Here is a 15714-nt window from a genome sequence, read left to right as displayed (position 1 = left end):
CTGTCTCAGAGTGTATTGGGGGGGGGGGGGGTCGAGTGTGTTTTGTTCTGTTCCGTCTTGTTCTTTGTTATAAAATCTCCAATTAAAATTTGATCACAAAAAAAAAAAAAAGAAAAAGCAGAAATCCTAGTTTCGATAACTTGAGAGTGAAGATGCAATCCCTAATACTAATAATGCAATTTATGGAAATTGAAAGATATATAAATGATTTTACTTAATAGTCAGTTCCTGATGTCAGCATTTGGATTGAGCAGGCTGCAATATTTGGTGCACATGAACCTTTCCAGCGTTGTTTTTCGCTGTTGTTCTGCATATCAGGGAATCTGTGCACCAACTGTCATGTTTTTATAGGTCAAGTTCCCCTGTTGAAACGCAGGCGGCCCAATTCAAGACCAGCGCATAAGTCTCCCAAGCCTATATTTCCTGTATCCAATAAGATGGCAGAATTTTTCTCAATGTGCAATACTGACTGCCAAGTGTGATATCTGTGATGTAGTTTTGTTGTAGAGTGACATAAGGATTCAGTTTAATTAAATGTGCTGTCCCCTGTCTTTTTAATCCCAAAGGACGAACCAGTACCAGTAGTGGAGGCCGTCAGAGGAAATGCCGCACTGGGTAGCCGGCAGCCAGCTCCATGACCATGTCTGCCGCCACTGCGTCTACTCCCACCCCGGTGGCAACCAGCAGGGGTCAGCAAGGCTCAGGACGCCGTAGAAATACAGCGGGAGGCCGGTCAGGACGTGGAAAGAGGTGTAAAAAACAAAAGGGACCATTTACAAAAAATTTACAGAGTCTACTACGCTTCCATAACAGCAAATTGGTAAACCCCTTCAACTCAACCTAGGTGGGTGAGAAGATCCCGTGTGAGGATCTCACCCAGAGTGACAACGAGGTTGCAACCATCCTTCACTGAGCTCTCATCGGAGGCGGACGCACTTCTCTCCCTCTCCCTCCCCTTATCTTCCCTGCTTTGCTTCTCTCGTCTCGTCTAGTCTACTGTCTTACTGTCTATACTTGAGAGACTCTCTCAGCCCTGCTCTTCAAAACTAAGGAAGTTATGGATTTGATCAACTGGTCTCTCAACGCAATTGACACCATCTTCTCGACGAGAAGCCCAGGTTCAGGGGAACCTGACTGTTCTGCAGGAACATGCGCAGCTGGCTACACGATGGACGGATGGGAGAAGTGGAGGGTCGTGTGTCTGGCAGCTCTTTCCGTGGAGGACATCGAAGACATTTAGGGACCTGAAGGGGACAAAAATGACATATGGGGTCAGGCTCTAAGCCCATGAGATGGCATTTCCGGGGAGTGGGGTACAACCTGTGAAGAAACTTAAATTGTGTTTGCTGGTGATTGGGATTTTTAGAGCAGTAATTTGAAATCAATACGCTAGATGGCAGACTTCCGAGAATTTCAATCCGGGTTTTGAAGCCTTTCTATATACATAAATATTCCGTTCACCATGCACGTTTTAAACGTCAAGTAACCACGATTGTATTTCTTTCCTGTTTATATGGCATTGTGTATTATACCAGATTTACAATAAATTAAAAAAGACATACGTTAATAAACAGCTGTCATGAAATGCTCGTATCGTCTTGGTCTCGCCAGCACATGAAATGTCTAAAGAATTTGCTTCTATAACACGATTGCTATGAATCAACACATAAATAATGACTCGTATAAATAGATTTACACTGCTCATAATCCAAACTATCATATTGATCTACATACAGAAGTTCGTGATACTGGATTAAAAAAATTTTTTTCTATTATTATTGATTATTATTAAGTATTGATTGGTTACACTTAGCTGTCTATGCATCTATGTTATACTGACAGTGAAATACTCTCCAATGTACCACTCTCACTGCTAATATACAGGGGAAACCGATCTGCCCAGTGGCCAGGCAAAATGGTTCCCCCTGCTATAAGGAATAAGCAGTAATTCCCAGGCACTGTATTGAACACACTGATCTGTCTATAGGTCCATGTGATACTGGCAGTGAAATACTCTCCAATGTACCACTCTCACTGCTAATATACAGGGGAAACCAATCTGCCCAGTGGCCAGGCAAAATGGTTCCCCCTGCTATAAGGAATAAGCAGTAATTCCCAGGCACTATATTGAGCACACTGATCTGTCTATAGGTCCATGTGATACTGGCAGTGAAATACTCTCCAATATACCACTGTCACTGCTAATATACAGGGGAAACCAATCTGCCCAGTGGCCAGGCAAAATGGTTCCCCCTGCTATAAGGAATAAGCAGTAATTCCCAGGCACTATATTGAGCACACTGATCTGTCTATAGGTCAATGTGATACTGGCAGTGAAATACTCTCCAATGTACCACTCTCACTGCTAATATACAGGGGAAACCAATCTGCCCAGTGGCCAGGCAAAATGGTTCCCCCTGCTATAAGGAATAAGCAGTAATTCCCAGGCACTATATTGAGCAGACTGATCTGTCTATAGGTCCATGTGATACTGGCAGTGAAATACTCTCCAATATACCACTGTCACTGCTAATATACAGGGGAAACCAATCTGCCCAGTGGCCAGGCAAAAAGTATAATCTTAAATAACTTGTTAAGAACAAGTATATATAGCCATGGAAAAAATTTAGAGATCACTTCACTTTTCTTCGTGTTCATTGCTTTTACAATTTGTTGGAGTGTGTCTGTATAAAATGTAAATGTTACTATTGTTCTATACACTATTGACCACACCCAGTTCAAAATTGCAAATTTAAAAAAAGGTTTGGAAAAAATAATAAATAGCAAATGTATATAATGTATTATACTTAGGAAATGACAAACTAAACAACACATATATATATATATTAGGGCTGTCGAAATTAACGGGTTAACGCGGATTAATCCATCATCATGATTAATCTGATTAAAATTTTTTACGCAATTAACCCATCTGCAGTGCAGAATGACTCTAAATCCCTGAAATGTCTCTGTCAACCCATTTCGGCCAGTTTTAGTGCATTCCATTTGCCCTGGGAACTCGTATTCCGAGTTGTATTCTGGAGTTTTGAAGCCGGAAGTGACAACATATGCGCTCCCGTTTCTCGGAGATCCGAGAAATATCTCGGAGCAGCACAGAGGATCCCGAGTTCAGAATCCAAGATGGCTGCGCCTTTTATCAACAGAAGGGAAAGTTGTAGTTTTATACTGTTTAAGCACTACTTCTCATTTATGGCTCATTAAATCAGTCGCACAAATTATACCGTCCAACTTATCTGTGGACGTGTTGCTACGGAGTTTTATACGTAAAGCACCGCGCGTAATGTGTTAACTGATATTGCTAATAATGGCAATTAACTGGGCTAGAATTGGATTTCATGATTAGTCGGATTATTTGTCGGATTTACGGTAGTTTGGGCTAATTGTAAGTGAACGAAGATAAACTGAGGTACCTTAAATATGACAAGTTGTCCGGCTCAGAAAAAATCTTGCTTTTTGATATGGGTTCATGGTATTGCACTTCTGTGGCAGATGGAATGCATCCGACTCGTGTTCAAGATGTTCAATAAACATGTTAAGTGCATATATATTCCCTTTTTTCTTGAGTCCGTTTGCTCATGTAAAATGAATTGTGATTAATATAGATTAAAAATGAATGATATTTAATCGTGATTAATCTAAATTAATCCACAGCAACCCTGTGATTAATCTGATTAAAAATTTTAATCGTTTGACAGCACTAATATATATATATATATATCTAACCTTGTGTACAAATTCCCTTCCCTGATCTGTCAGAATCCTTTTCGGTGCACCAAATCTGTAGCAAAAGTTCACTATGCACATAGTGACATCTTCAGCATTTTTCGATGGCAGTGGAAATGTTTCCACCCACTTCGTGAAATAATCTATCAGCACACATATGTACTGGTTTCCCCTGTCCGTCATGGCCAATTTGCCCACAAGATCCATGCCAATTAACTCCCATGGTTCAGTTACCTGTCAGACAAAATGTCATATATCAAAAAATATATCAGTTGTTCAATTTAAAAGTCATACAACATACTAATCAAATATCAAATAATGAAGACTTACAATGATGGGTGGGTGCTCTTCTATGGATTTGACAGTCTTCTTTGATTGACATTCTGAGCATTGTTTAATCTGTAGTTAGAAAAAGAACATCTATTATGTTATTAAGAGAAAACATATTAGAAATAAAAATAGTGAATTATTCCTGAATTAATTCAGTAAAGTGCCATAGGTTGTTATACATTGCACGCAAAGTATTGAATGAAGCTCTAAGTTCAGGATTAATAACATACTTTTGTTGCTACTCTATGTAAAAGACTAAAAATAATATTAACAGTAATACAATGAATAACCCAAACTGATATTATTAATAACATCAAAACACAGATTAATTTAAGCACCTTGCAAGACATTTTTCCTTATGTCAGAAGGTCACGATGAAGTGTTTAAACTATGGTTTTGTAAGCTGTAGCATTACTGTACATGATTCATAAATGCTATTATTGATTCATTTTAGCCTGTGTGTAGTACTTAGTAATTGCTTTTTATTGGTGGGTGGTAATGAACAATATTTAGTCCAACTTTTACACTTGTCTGTGATGATTAAAAACTGTGCAGTTAATTTTTGTCAGTGGGACAAGATAAAACACAAAAACACAAGCCTAATGCTGTGCACCTTTTCGATATCTTGGGCCTATTTGCAGCATGTATTAGTGCGTCGGTGAATCACGTTCTAAGAAGCGCAGTTAAAGCGCAGTGAAAAAAACGTGCATTACAATGTTACCATTCTATCAAAAATGTAAATAAACATTTATGTCACTTGGTTAAATACATTATCAAAATTAAATTGCACATATCTGGCAATGGTGTATGCAGGGTTCCTGATTTTAGAATAATGTAAAATATATATGTAAATAGTACACTGTAACTGGCGCATTAGGATCAATGTTTATGTGTTACAGTTGTATATAAATTAGTGCCGATATAACTGTTAGTATCACATGGACCTATAGACAGATCAGTGTGCTCAATATAGTGCCTGGGAATTACTGCTTATTCCTTATAGCAGGGGGAACCATTTTGCATGGCCACTGGGCAGATCGGTTTCCCCTGTATATTAGCAGTGAGAGTGGTACATTGGAGAGTATTTCACTGTCAGCATAACATAGATGCATAGACAGCTAAGTGTAACCAATCAATACTTAATAATAATCAATAATAATAGAAAAAAAAATTTTTAATCCAGTATCACGAACTTCTGTATGTAGATCAATATGATAGTTTGGATTATGAGCAGTGTAAATCTATTTATACGAGTCATTATTTATGTGTTGATTCATAGCAATCGTGTTATAGAAGCAAATTCTTTAGACATTTCATGTGCTGGCGAGACCAAGACGATACGAGCATTTCATGACAGCTGTTTATTAACGTATGTCTTTTTTAATTTATTGTAAATCTGGTATAATACACAATGCCATATAAACAGGAAAGAAATACAATCGTGGTTATTTGACGTTTAAAACGTGCATGGTGAACGGAATATTTATGTATATAGAAAGGCTTCAAAACCCGGATTGAAATTCTCGGAAGTCTGCCATCTAGCGTATTGATTTCAAATTTGATCGTGAACGCGCATTTCAAGGGGAAACATAGGGAAACTGAATTGAGCATTTAAGGAAGTTTCGAAAGCCAGTGTTTTTTTTTCTTCAAGATATATTCGAGGAAGTTGCTCAGCTCACCATCAACACCACTGGAACAATCCTCCTTCTGAGAAGCCGCGCCTTTGCATGACCCTTTTAGTATTTGCGTTCATCATATATAAACCTCGTTTTTAATTCATTGGAAAGTGGCGGAGCAAATGCCATTAAAAATATAAATGCCAGGCTTTTCAATATTTACAATGAAACAATTTACAGGATGCTAACTTGCATATGACATTCAACTGAAAGTCATATAAACATCCCGCGATGTTATCGCCTACTTTGGTATATTATATAGAGAAGATAGGACGTTATAGCTGGGGGGAATGTAATTTGATTCATCTTTGTTTAGTGCATTGTTGTTTAGTTGTTTCGGCAACTCCCTTTTGAAAAAAGCATTCCATGCATAGAGCGTCAGTTTAGCTTAAAAACGATAGTGCACAGCAATAAGCACTTTCTGCCAGCTGGAGATTTCGGAGAATGACGCGTATGCCCTTAGGAATACCCGCCGGAGAGTTACCAGCGAAATACGTGCAAACAGATTTTATACCTGTGAGGGCATGTTATGTTGCCGTTGAAGGCATTCATTAAATAAAAAGCCTTCAGGCATAAATGTGTAAACAGTGCCAGACACGAAACTAGAAGAGACAGAACTAAACTACATATTTTGCTAATTTTTAAATAACCAGTAACACTACTAAGACCAAATTAACAAAACTCTCAGCAGCACGTTTCCTCCTATTTTAGTGAGGAAGCATCCACATCCTCCACGACTTATCAGCCCCAGGTTATAAGTTGTAAAGTCTGTCAAGCTCTTGGGGAAAACAATCAGCTGAGACTTGGGATGGGAGACTCACAACACCGCCACCATCAAAGGAACTCATCAGAGAATATTTTTCCTCGGGCTGCCGCGAAAAACGGCTGGCGTGAGATTTTCCATTCGAGACAAATCCGCGCATACATATGTAGCCTGTGGGTAATGGGGCTGGTGGTGACAGCCATATATTTTTATCTTGTGGTTCCCTCCATCTTTTTGCTTGGGCGCAGTTATGCAGTCCTGCGCTGCCGCTGTTGCTAATTGGGGATTAGGACGGGCATTGATTGGGCCACCTATATATTCCCTAGTTGGGTACACCAGGGCACGTGGGGTCCGCTTGGCAGCAGGGCAGCTGATGCCGTTTGTAGGGTGGCAGCGTTTGGGCTGTCTCTGTTTTCAGGTACGTCTCGAGTTTCCTTTACGCTGCGTTAACTGATAAGTAGCGGACTAAGTATGCGTTTATCCTGTATGTCAGGATATTTTTATTGATCTGTTTGTTTTTTTTCTACTGGGTCCATGTTCTACCACATTGCATTGCAGTTCGGGGTAACCCGTGGCAGGTGTTGTTTAGGCTGTTTTAAACTGTTTACAGTTACCCAATTGGTGGTCAAGTACTGTTTTCTTCCGGTACCGGTTTATATGCTTTTTGATAATATTTATTTGGCTAGATGTATACGTGTTTATTGTCGTTTGTCGGTTTGTTAAACTAGTATTGGGTGTAGGTATTCGCTAGCTGCTTTTTAGCCATGTAGTGAGGGGTTTGTACTGGCGTAATATTTCACTGAATACAAGTATTTATTTGTGTGTTCTGATTTACAGGTTCATATGGCTGTGTTGTGTTGTTAGTTGCTGTTTTCCGTACAGTGTGAATGTGGTGCTGCTCAGTTTATTTATATATGTATTTTGTTTTCCTCTAGCCTGTGTGCGATAGCGCAAGTGTGGTAGACACTGTGAGACTGCTCTGTATGCCGCAGGCTAGAGTGGGTTTTATTTTCATTTCTTTATTCTTGTTAACTCTTTAGCCCCCCCTTCTTGTACCTTTAACCGGGCGTTGGGTGTACGGGGTAGCTTAATGCTTTAAGGGAGGACACCCTGGAAGGCTGGGTTTTCTAGCCTTTTGTATAAAACGTTTGCAGTGCCCACGGTGCGAAGCTCCGTTGTCCCTGCCACTTAAGGTGCCTGAGTGGTGAGGATTGCGGGGTATTTGATTGTTGTGTATACTAGGATAGGTGTTTGCACAGTCACGTGTGGTCGAGAAGTCCCAGTCTTTCTTTCCGGGGTGTTTGTCCTCCCTGGGTCAGCAGTCCTCTGCCCCAATGTTGTGGTGATTTTGTTTGTTTCTGTCATTACGGTAGGGATCAATTTGATTGGTGACTTAATCCAGTCATATGAGTGTATTAATAAAGACTGTATTTTATATTTTTTTGTAACATCTGTGTTTGTACTTATTTAAGCATTGGTCCCCTTGCTCTGGCACTGTGAGTCGGTGGATTGCAAGGGGTGGCGTAGTCCGTGGATAGACTGGGGTGCCACAATTTGGCGCAGTCGGCAGGATCTTACATAATTTCCTTTCTGTAATTTGTTTTTGGGGAAGGGAGGGGTTAGTTATATTGAGCAGCGTGTGTGTGTGGGAAAACAGCAGCTGGCAACAGAATGGATGCAGACGGCAGTGCGGATGGATCGGCTGTGGCTTTGCAGCAACTACAGGAGCGTGTGGCCCAGCTTCAAGCTGAGAATGAGAGACTATCGAATGGACAACGAAGCACTGCGAGTGGGACTGACTTCCAGCCAGCGCGCAGGGAACAGGCACTGTATCTACCTCGGGAGAGGCGGTGCCCTAGGTTTTCAGGCTCTGCTGTGGCAGGGTCTCTTTCTGTTGAGGAGTGGATTGAAGAAGCAGAGAGTTGTATAAGGTTGAGGTATATGTCTGATTTGGATAAAGCATTGTTCTTATATGACCATCTAGAGGGTGAGGCCCGCAATGAGATCAAATATCGGCCCGCCGCTGTTAAGGAAAGCCATGAGCAAATTATGACTGTTTTAAAAGAAGTGTATGGGTGTTCTAAGTCATATGTATATTGGCAACAACGTTTCTTTGACCGGAAACAAAGGGAAAATGAGTCTTTATTTGAGTTCTCTCATGCACTTATGGAGCTTATGGATAAGGTGAAACAATCTAAATCGGATTCCATTACTAACTCTGACCTAGTATTACGAGATCAGTTTTGTGAAAATGTACGAGATCATACACTGCGTAGAGAACTTAAAAGACTGGTTAGAGCAAATGAGGGTTTGTCTTTGTTGGACATGAGACATGAGGCCACTAGGTGGGTGGAAGAGGGGCAGTCTAGTCGGGACCGAGGTCCTCGCGCTCCGGGGCGCAGTAGTGAGACCACTTATATGTCTCAGTGCGAAGCCACCGTTGCCCAGACATCGGAGGTAGCAGAGTTAAAAGAAATGGTTTTAAAACAGCAAGTCCAACTCGACCTCCTGGTTAAACATCTAGGGCCGTCTTACGGCAAATTACAGGTTCCTCAGTCATACCGGCCAAGTCGCTTTAAACGGACGGCTGATGGTCAGCCCATTTGTATCAAGTGTGATCAGCCAGGCCATATAGCTCGGTATTGCCAGTCGGTTCCCCTTCCTAGAACTAGTAGGCCAGTCTCGCATTTGCTAACTGAGGACCATACCAGTCAGTTAGCCTCCCTTGCCAGCGGTACTACTAGCCAGTTGGGAAACTAGGCCCCCCCAGTGTGCAGAGTCACACACTGGGAGGGGAGGACACTGGCTCTGCATGTTTATCCTCACTGGGTCAGTTAGTGGGAAAATGCCCGGTGTTGAGTGTGGTGATGGGTGGAGTGGAAGTCCCCTGTTTACTTGATACTGGATCAATGGTCACAACTGTAACCGAGAGTTTTTTCAACAAGCATTTTAGTCATATGCAGAGGAAAGATTGTAAGTGGTTGGGGCTTAAGGCCGCCAATGGGTTAGATGTACCTTACACAGGGTACGTGGAGGTTGATGTGGTTGTTCTGGGGCAGTGTATTGTGGGGAGAGGGGTGTTGGTCGTTAGAGACCCCATTGATGTCACCTTACAAGATCGTAAGGTAGTAACACCAGGCATATTAGGTATGAATGTTCTTGGGGAGTGTTATAGGGTTCTCTTTGAGCAACATGGCCCACAGCTTTTCCATTCCCTTCCGGTTAAGTCGGCCGGCCCAGTTGCCCAACGGGTTCTGCGGCATTGCGAGAAGATCCAAGCTGTCCTTTATGCCTCCAAGCCTTTTAAGGTGAGGGTCCAAGGGAAGGCCCCAGTTTGTCTTGGGCCGGGGACACTTACCATGGTTCCGGTTACATGCCCCCAGCTGGAGGCTATCGAGTTTTTACTTGAACCATTGTGTAGCGAGGATGGGCAGTTGCCCGAAGGTCTTCTGGTATCCCCGACACTTGTTTCGGCCAGGAAGGGCCTCCTGCATGCCCCGGTGGTAAATGTAGGTTGTTCGGAGGTGTGGCTTCCCTCGCGCCATGTTATCGGGACTGTTCAAGTCGTCAGCGCAACTCCTGTGGGAACGAGGTCCATTGTTGTTGAGCCAGCATGGGAGGAGTGCTGTGCTTTTGTCTCTACTCAGGAGGTTATTCCGGACTCTGATGTTCATCTTCCGTCCCTCCTTGATTTCAGGGGACTAACATCCCAGCAAGTGTCCCAGGCTAGGGCTCTATTTGCCAAATATGAGGACATCTTTTCCAGGGGAGATGGGGATTTGGGGTGTACCTCCTTGATTGCTCATGAGATTCCCTTAGTTGATAGTACTCCGGTTCGTCAGCCTTATCGACGAATTCCCCCTTCTCAGTATGAGACGGTGAGAGATCATATTCGACAGCTACTGGAGGGACAAGTTATAAGGGAAAGTTGTAGCCCTTATTCTTCACCGATTGTTTTAGTGACTAAGAAAGATGGGAGTCTTCGGCTTTGTGTCGATTATCGGCAGTTGAACTCCAAAACCCGGCGTGATGCTTACCCGCTTCCCAGGATAGACGAGTCGTTGGATGCGCTTTCTGGGGCAAAGTGGTTTTCCACCCTGGATTTGGCCAGTGGGTATAACCAGGTTCCAGTTGCAGAAGCTGATAAATCAAAGACTGCTTTTTGTACTCCCTTTGGCCTCTTCGAATTTAATAGAATGCCTTTTGGATTATGTAATGCCCCTGGTACGTTCCAGCGCCTTATGGAGCGCATTTTTGGGGACCAGCGGTATCAGTCGGTCCTCCTGTACCTTGATGATGTCATTGTTTTTTCTGCAACTGTAGAACAACATCTGGGACGGTTAGAAGAAGTGTTTGCTCGGTTGCAGAAACAGAATTTGAAGGTTAAGTTGTCCAAGTGTCAGTTTTTCCAGGCCCAAGTGAGTTATTTAGGGCATGTGGTTTCTGCTGAGGGAGTGGCCACCGATCCGGCAAAGATAGAAGTAGTCAAGGAGTGGAGGCGGCCAGGCCACCTAGCAGAATTGCGGTCGTTTCTTGGCTTTGCAAGCTATTATCGTCGGTTCGTGAGAGGCTTTTCTAAGATCTCCGCCCCTCTGCATTGCCTTGTGGGAAGGCTTAGTGGGACCCGACAGAAGGGGAAGACTCTTCCTGTTCCCCTTTTGACAGCTTGGGATGAGGCGTGTGAAAACGCCTTTCAGACTCTGAAGGAGAAGCTTACCTCTGCTCCTGTCCTGGCTTATGCTGATTTCAAAAAGCCATTTCTTTTGGAAATTGATGCTAGCCATGGGGGCCTTGGGGCAGTCCTCTCTCAGGAGCAGGATGGAAAGGTGCGGCCAATCGCATTTGCTAGCCGAGGGCTGAAGCCCACTGAGAGGAACATGGACAACTATAGTTCAATGAAACTTGAACTTCTTGCATTGAAGTGGGCAGTGACGGAAAAGTTTAGAGAGTATTTGCTTGGGAATCAGTTTACCATCTTGACTGATAATAATCCTCTTAGCCACTTGCAAACTGCCAAGTTGGGGGCGATCGAACAACGTTGGGCCGCTCAGCTGGCTTCTTTTAATTTTTCTATCAAGTATCGCCCAGGAAAGAGTAACGGAAATGCGGATGCATTGTCTCGGCAGTATTTGGAGCGTTTTAGTGTCGGGACCGAGGTCCCATTGCTGGGACCTCCGACCGCTGTCTGCCAATCATCTAACACTGAGGCTCAGTGTGGAGAAGTTGTAGCATTACCTGGCCGCACACCTCAAGATTTGGGTCTATTACAGGAGGCGGACCCTATCATTGGCCCAGTCCGTAAGTTTTATCGAGAGAGGCGACGTCCACGGGCAGAAGAACGGGAGTCCTTATCCAGCCCTAGCAGAGCACTGCTGCGCCAATGGGATCGTCTCATTTGTTGGGAAGAGGTATTATACCGAATTGTCCATGGCCCAGGGGGGGGCCCGGAGACATTCCAGCTGTTACTTCCCCTGTGTTTGCAGGAGGAGGTCTTACGTAGTGTCCACGACCATCAGGGGCATCAGGGTATAGAGAGAACCCTCCAGCTCCTTCGGAGCCGATGTTTTTGGCCAAATATGGCGAGGGATGCTGAACGGTGGTGCCGGCAGTGTCGACGGTGTGCACTGGGGAAGGCTGTTCAGCCAAAGGTTCGGGCTCACTGGGGGACGTTGCAGGCAACCCAGCCTAATGAGATTCTGGCCATTGATTTCACCATCTTGGAACCTGCTAGTGATGGTCGAGAGAATGTGTTGATCTTTACTGATGTTTTTACTAAATACTCCCAAGCAATTCCCACCCGAGACCAAAGGGCCTCCACTGTGGCTCGGATTTTGGTCCAACAGTGGTTTCATCGTTTCGGGCCCCCAGCCCGTATTCATTCAGACCAGGGGCGAAACTTCGAGAGTAGGCTGATTCAACAGTTGTGCCAGCTCTACGGTATTCGGAAGAGCAGGACGCCGCCTTACCATCCGCAGGGTAATGGCCAGTGCGAAAGATTTAATCGCACATTGCACGACCTATTACGTACCCTGCCACCTGCTGAAAAACGACATTGGCCGCATCACTTATCCCAGTTGACTTTTGCGTATAATACGACACCACATCAGACGACGGGTCACACTCCATACTACCTCATGTTTGGGCACCATCCAAGGTTGCCAGTGGATTTTCTGCTTGGAGCTGGAATGGAGGCCCAGGGCAGCGGTACCTTGGAAGAGTGGATACAGCAACATGAATGGAGTGTGAGGGTAACCCAGGAACATGTCCGGCAGAGAGCAGCCACATTGGCTAACCAGCGGAATCAGAGGCATAATGACACCGTGGATGATCCTGGACTGGAGGCAGGCCAGATGGTGTATCTGCGTAATCGTGTACCTGGGCGCAACAAGATTCAAGACCACTGGGACTCTGTGGTGTTTCGGGTGGTGCAAAGACCATTGGGCAATGGAGCAGTGTACACGGTGGCCCCGGTAGACGAAGATGGACCAGCTCGTCAGGTACACCGTTCCGAGCTGAGGGCAGTTCCCGAGGGGTTGCAACCTGGAGCAGAGGTGGTTTTCCCCTCTGCAGAACAAGTAGATGTACCTGTTGATCCTGACATCCTAGAGGACGGTGCCGAGGTGGGCATGGTTGGCCTGTATCCGGATGAGCTTCAGGATGCCGGTGGTTTGCCTCCTTCCTGGGCTCCTGCTGCAGTGGACATCACACCGGGTAATATGGTCCAAGCTACGAGACGTTCATCTAGAGCTACAGCAGGCCAGCATTCCAACCCTTACCGACTTCCCCGGGCAGTTGCTATCAGGATGGAAGAAGGGGAGTAGCCAGGTAGCGATGGTTGATGTGTTGAGCTGGGCTGCATCGTCGGGCCGCCGATTCATTTGGAGGGGGTGGGTTGTAGCCTGTGGGTAATGGGGCTGGTGGTGACAGCCATATATTTTTATCTTGTGGTTCCCTCCATCTTTTTGCTTGGGCGCAGTTATGCAGTCCTGCGCTGCCGCTGTTGCTAATTGGGGATTAGGACGGGCATTGATTGGGCCACCTATATATTCCCTAGTTGGGTACACCAGGGCACGTGGGGTCCGCTTGGCAGCAGGGCAGCTGATGCCGTTTGTAGGGTGGCAGCGTTTGGGCTGTCTCTGTTTTCAGGTACGTCTCGAGTTTCCTTTACGCTGCGTTAACTGATAAGTAGCGGACTAAGTATGCGTTTATCCTGTATGTCAGGATATTTTTATTGATCTGTTTGTTTTTTTTCTACTGGGTCCATGTTCTACCACATTGCATTGCAGTTCGGGGTAACCCGTGGCAGGTGTTGTTTAGGCTGTTTTAAACTGTTTACAGTTACCCAATTGGTGGTCAAGTACTGTTTTCTTCCGGTACCGGTTTATATGCTTTTTGATAATATTTATTTGGCTAGATGTATACGTGTTTATTGTCGTTTGTCGGTTTGTTAAACTAGTATTGGGTGTAGGTATTCGCTAGCTGCTTTTTAGCCATGTAGTGAGGGGTTTGTACTGGCGTAATATTTCACTGAATACAAGTATTTATTTGTGTGTTCTGATTTACAGGTTCATATGGCTGTGTTGTGTTGTTAGTTGCTGTTTTCCGTACAGTGTGAATGTGGTGCTGCTCAGTTTATTTATATATGTATTTTGTTTTCCTCTAGCCTGTGTGCGATAGCGCAAGTGTGGTAGACACTGTGAGACTGCTCTGTATGCCGCAGGCTAGAGTGGGTTTTATTTTCATTTCTTTATTCTTGTTAACTCTTTAGCCCCCCCTTCTTGTACCTTTAACCGGGCGTTGGGTGTACGGGGTAGCTTAATGCTTTAAGGGAGGACACCCTGGAAGGCTGGGTTTTCTAGCCTTTTGTATAAAACGTTTGCAGTGCCCACGGTGCGAAGCTCCGTTGTCCCTGCCACTTAAGGTGCCTGAGTGGTGAGGATTGCGGGGTATTTGATTGTTGTGTATACTAGGATAGGTGTTTGCACAGTCACGTGTGGTCGAGAAGTCCCAGTCTTTCTTTCCGGGGTGTTTGTCCTCCCTGGGTCAGCAGTCCTCTGCCCCAATGTTGTGGTGATTTTGTTTGTTTCTGTCATTACGGTAGGGATCAATTTGATTGGTGACTTAATCCAGTCATATGAGTGTATTAATAAAGACTGTATTTTATATTTTTTTGTAACATCTGTGTTTGTACTTATTTAAGCATTGGTCCCCTTGCTCTGGCACTGTGAGTCGGTGGATTGCAAGGGGTGGCGTAGTCCGTGGATAGACTGGGGTGCCACACATAGGCCTTTACGTACGTGTAACAGTTTTATTACTTTGTACATAATCTGTAGGGTTTTCATACTACCCCAACGCTTTTGATCCATATTTGTTATCCAATTTTAGGTTTTATAATAGAAAACAGATTTGCCGTACGATTTTTAATTATTTTTTTTTTGCGTGAGCGTGAGAATAGCGCCAGATGCGCTACCTACAGAGCCACTATTATAAGCGTCCTCATCTCATTTATCACTGTATGGTACCATCACCCGATGCTGCAATAAAACACAGGCTGAAACGTACCGTGTGATCAGCTAGGAGGCTGGCAGGCTAGGAGCATGTGCCTGCGGGGGTCCAGCACGACGCGAGAGCCGGGAAGCCAGCCAAAAACGTTGAGTCGGACTCACACCATCTCGCCCACTTCCTCTTCAGTCGGCACCACACTGTTCACAGGTTCCGCTCATTCAGCTCCAGGACCACCAGACACCTTAACTATTTTCTGAAAGCCGTAAACATCCTTAATAATCTTATACACAAGTCAGTGTTATACTTATACCGTTAACTCAATTTTCCGTTTTTCATTTTATTGCTGCTGCTGTCCAGTTGTACCAAATTTTATTGTGTTGCATCACCAGGTGAAATTCTTGTGTGCTTGTACATTTGGCAAATAAACTGATTCTGAACCAGACACGCACGCGCACACACAAACACACCTACAGTAGCAGACAATTATTTATCGTACTGTATCGCTTGCTGTGAACAATGAATGGGTTGGCCCTGTAGCACCGGGGGACAACCATGCTGCCACAGTAAGTTTAACATGCGGTAGACAAACATTTAAATCTAACCTCTATTTATTCTAAGCAAACTCATTATTTTAAAATGTTTAATAAAACTAGTGAGGGCTTTGCAACTCCGCACAGAACAGAGGTGATATCTTCT

At 44.2% G+C, this 15714-nt stretch overlaps 1 long non-coding RNA gene across 1 annotated transcript; it reads right to left on the bottom strand.

The window, feature by feature from the left end:
• Positions 1-760: 760 nt before the first annotated feature.
• Positions 761-15425, bottom strand: LOC140582446 (uncharacterized). The gene is made up of 3 exons (XR_011985415.1): positions 15076-15425; positions 4075-4143; positions 761-1244 (listed from the first exon to the last, which is right to left on the bottom strand). It is a non-coding gene; the product is annotated as an uncharacterized lncRNA (long non-coding RNA).
• Between the last annotated feature and the right edge of the window lie 289 nt (positions 15426-15714).

This window comes from Paramormyrops kingsleyae, chromosome 24 (genome assembly GCF_048594095.1).
Source record: "Paramormyrops kingsleyae isolate MSU_618 chromosome 24, PKINGS_0.4, whole genome shotgun sequence".
Taxonomy (NCBI): Eukaryota; Metazoa; Chordata; class Actinopteri; order Osteoglossiformes; family Mormyridae; genus Paramormyrops; species Paramormyrops kingsleyae.
The sequence above is the reverse complement of the archived record's forward strand: the minus strand, read 5'-3'. Positions and strand labels throughout refer to the sequence as shown.